Source organism: Manihot esculenta, chromosome 5, assembly GCF_001659605.2.
Source record: "Manihot esculenta cultivar AM560-2 chromosome 5, M.esculenta_v8, whole genome shotgun sequence".
Lineage (NCBI taxonomy): Eukaryota > Viridiplantae > Streptophyta > Magnoliopsida > Malpighiales > Euphorbiaceae > Manihot > Manihot esculenta.
In genome coordinates, this window is record NC_035165.2 from 7323973 (window position 1) to 7328281 (window position 4309).

A 4309-nucleotide genomic window follows, 5' to 3' on the forward strand; every position below is an offset into this window, starting at 1 on the left:
TTTTATTTATGACTTATATTTATGAGTTTTCTGATTTTTGATTTATGGTTTTGTTCTTTGATGTTTCTTCTTCTCGTTCATAGGTTGTTTTAATTATAATATAATGTTTAGTTGAGGATTAGATTATTGAGATGTGCATTTTAAGATTTTCTTGAAGATTGATTGATTTGAGATATTGGTAGAGGATGTCATTTTTTTTATGCTTTCGCTCTATTCATGAAATCGATTTCGAGTGACCGAACCAAATTGATTTATTTCAATTCGATTCAAATTGATTAATTCTCATTTTTAGTTTGGTTCAATTCTTCAAAATAAATAATTCAATTTTTCAATTTTAATTTGATTTGAAATCGAATCGATCATTCGCTCACTCTAACGAACATTCTGTATCATGAAATTAACCGTTGAAATGGTAATACATAAAATTGCAAACTACTAAATAATTGTATTAATTATGTCAAATTAAATAAAAATAATGATTTAAAAGTTATTTAAATAAATTAGAGTCGAGGTGTTATAATATATACAAACATAACAACAAATGGAAAGTACCTAAGGATTTTAAACACCACAAATTAACTAAAGATATTGAATTATTTATGGCAAGATTATTGATTGGAGATAACATTATTCATTGAAAATAATATATATATAAACATAAATACCCTTAAAAGTGGAAAGATGTAGAAGAATGTTAATTAATTTTTTTCTTTTAGTATTATTTAATTATGTTTAAATCTTTCAATCCAATTTATTTTATTTTAAAGATTCTTTTATTATTTTTTTCTCTAATTTATATTTTACATGCATGTGAGATCTGCCAAATATAAATGGTTTAATTTTTTATTGTACAGATAACATTATTATTACTTTCAATATAAAACTTATTTTTTCAATAATATAATAATAATATTATTATTATAGACTGAATTAATAAATATATATAATAATATACTAATTTTTTACTAATTTTTCATATTTATTATAATATTATTATATATAATATATTGATAGCGTGTTATGTTTTTTTTATAAATAATATCTTAACTATTAAGTATTTAATTTATCGATAAATAATAACTTAATTATTATTCAATTTATTATATAAAAATTAAAAAGGTTTAAGAATAATAAAAAGGAAAATTGCAATAAACAAGTTAAAGAATAATAAAGAGAAAAATCACAATAAACATGTGTAGATGGCAAAATTCTTTTTGAGTTTTTTTAAGCATAAATAAAAGCAATTTAAATCTTTTAAAAGTCTATTTATAAGTATAAATAATCATGATTTATTATTTAATGAGCTGAAACATTTATTTGTTTATAAATTCAAATTCTGAAATAAATAAAGTGTGAGAGAGTCGTGGTTTGGGTGAATAAAAATAAGGTGGTTATTTTAATTTCTATAGTGGGTTGAACAATAAAGGTGAATAATATCAAATAAAAAGTTTTTATACTTTGAGACTTTCAGAATAAATATTTGAGTTATATAGGTTGATGTACCTAATTATGCAATTGAAAGTTGTATTGCAACTCAATTATAAGAACTGATTAAAATATTAATTTGGCTGATTACTTTTTTTATTATTTTCTTTTTTTTTGGAAAGCTGAAGACTTAATCATTTAGTATCTATTTTTGTATATAACTCACATATTTATATTGCAGTTTCTAATATGTGCTCCAACAAATCAATAAATTCTTATAAATAATAAAATTCAATTATTAAGAAATAAAAATAACGGTAAAACTAAAATGACTGCTGAAAAAAACAATCAATCGAAAGAAAGTAATGTAATAATTAAATTTTTTTGTAGTATGGAATTATAATTGTTAGCAGTGTAGATGATAATATATAAAATAAAAAATTATTAAATAATTATATTAATTATTTTGGATTAAATAAAAAGAGTGATTTAAAAGTTAATATAAATAAACTATTTATTACAATATATTATTATATATAATAAAAAATTAAATTTATTTTGTAGTAATTTTTAATTATTATTAAATTAATAAAAAAATTAAAATTTCTTGTCAAAGTTGAGAGTTTCATTGAGGTTTTGGCTTCATTTTAATTAGACTTTTAGAGAAAATTATCTCATTTCTGAAATTAACATCTTGAGACCATACCAATACCAATGCTTCTGATGACAGATAAATGAGTGGAGTATGTTGATCTTGCACAAAGTTTGTTTTGATTGTGCTATGCCAAGGCTCTTCTCAATATGTGGTTTTATTGGTTGTCTGCTGGCCCTTGCAATTGCCATTGTTGCATATTTGGTAGCATTGTTGATTGTTGTTTTTGGATTTCAATGGTCTTATTGGATTCCTTGCCCTTTGCTTTAATTTAAATTTTGATTGTGCTATGCAAAATGTTTTAATTCATGAATTATTAGGATGATCTTTCTGGCGCGCGCTGGTTTAATTCCTTGCCCTTTGCTTTAATTTAAATTTTTATAAGTTAAATTATAATATTGAATAGGCTAAATTTTTCTGACGGATTTCTAACGCTGTTAAAAATATTAGAAACGACATATATCCATCGCAAATCTTCAACGATATTGATTGTAAATATATTAAAAATCTGTCGAAATTTTTATCTATTTTCAACAATATTCATTACAAATATATCCCAAATAATTAATATATCAACAAAATTTACTGTGTTTAATTGGATATTCTTTATATAATTTGAAATCATTCACAAATAAGAAATATATTTAATAAAAATTATACTTCATACATAAAACATTTGCATCAATGTCCATTATACACCGACAAAAGTAATTAATTATGTATAAAATTTAAAGTTGAAAAGAAATTCATAATAAATAATATTCAAAACATAACAGTATATAGACAGTACAATCAATTATTTAAAGTGTCTAATGGTGAAATAGAGTCTGAACAGCACAATCAATTTTTCTTGTTTGTAAATTAATGTGTTTAATTAGAGAAAAGCTTGAGTGATTTGTACAAAGGGAAAATAATCTAACTAAAATATCTTTTAAACAGAATGAATGAAAAATAGTTTTATCAAATCAAAATATTTTAATTGAATTTTTAAAATAAAAAATTAAAAAATAAAAAATATAACATATATCATTAAAATATATTAATAATAACTTTATTTTTAATATTTATAAATAATTTTTAAATATAAATCAACAACCAATCAATTAATAGCTCACCCCTCATTTTATTATGAAACTCACTTTTGATAATATTTATCATTGAAAACCTCTTTTTATTATGATTTTTACATATAAATTCATAAAAAAATAATACTATTGAAAAAATATAATAATGTACTATAATATTTGTTATAAAATTTATTTTTTAAAATTAAATTATTTAATTTATTAGCTATAAAAATAATATTTCATTTATTTTTTAAAATTTAAATAATCTAACCTATTATCTATATAAATAATACATAATTTATATTTAAATATTTTTAAATTTAAATTATCTAACTTATTATCCATTAAATTTATATTTTTTAAAATTAAATTATTTTTTAAATTTAAATAGTCCATGAAACTCATTAATTAATAAAACATTACTCATAAAATATTTTTATTTATAAACATTTAAAATTTATTTCTCTAAATTTAGATAGTTTAACAAATAATTTCAATTATATAAATAGATTAGAAACTAAGTAAGATAATTACTTTTTAATAATAAAAATAGTGTATAAAATTAAATTATACAATAAATGAATAATTTAAAAAATATTTACGTATTGAAATTGAAATTTTAAAAATATAAAATAAAATTTTTTGAATAGTAAAAAATAGGGAATGATAGAGATAAAAGAAAATAAATAATTAAAATTAAATGAATTAAATAGTATTGAAAAAGGATAAAAATTTATTTAATAAAAAGATTAAAAAAATTAATTTTATAAAATATAAAATATTTTAATTGAATAATTTTAAAATAAAAATTAATTAATAAATTCTTTAAATATATAGAAATTTAATAATAACTTTTTTATTAGATACAAAACTACTTAAATATTTCTATACAATTTGAAATTTTTCCACACCGTTAATGGTGTTATTGATTGAAATTAATAATGGTTGAGTACAAATAAATTAATTACTAAAATATATAGTAGATTTGTTAAAAGTTGAAAACTTTGAGTATTTTTAGTTATTAACTATATATATGCAATTAAAATTTTAAAGTATTTTTAGTTATTTCTTAATTATTAAGTATTTAATTTATCATATAAAATTAAAGAAATTTAAAAATAATAAAGAGAAAAATTGCGATAAATATTTGTTTTTTTAAGCATAA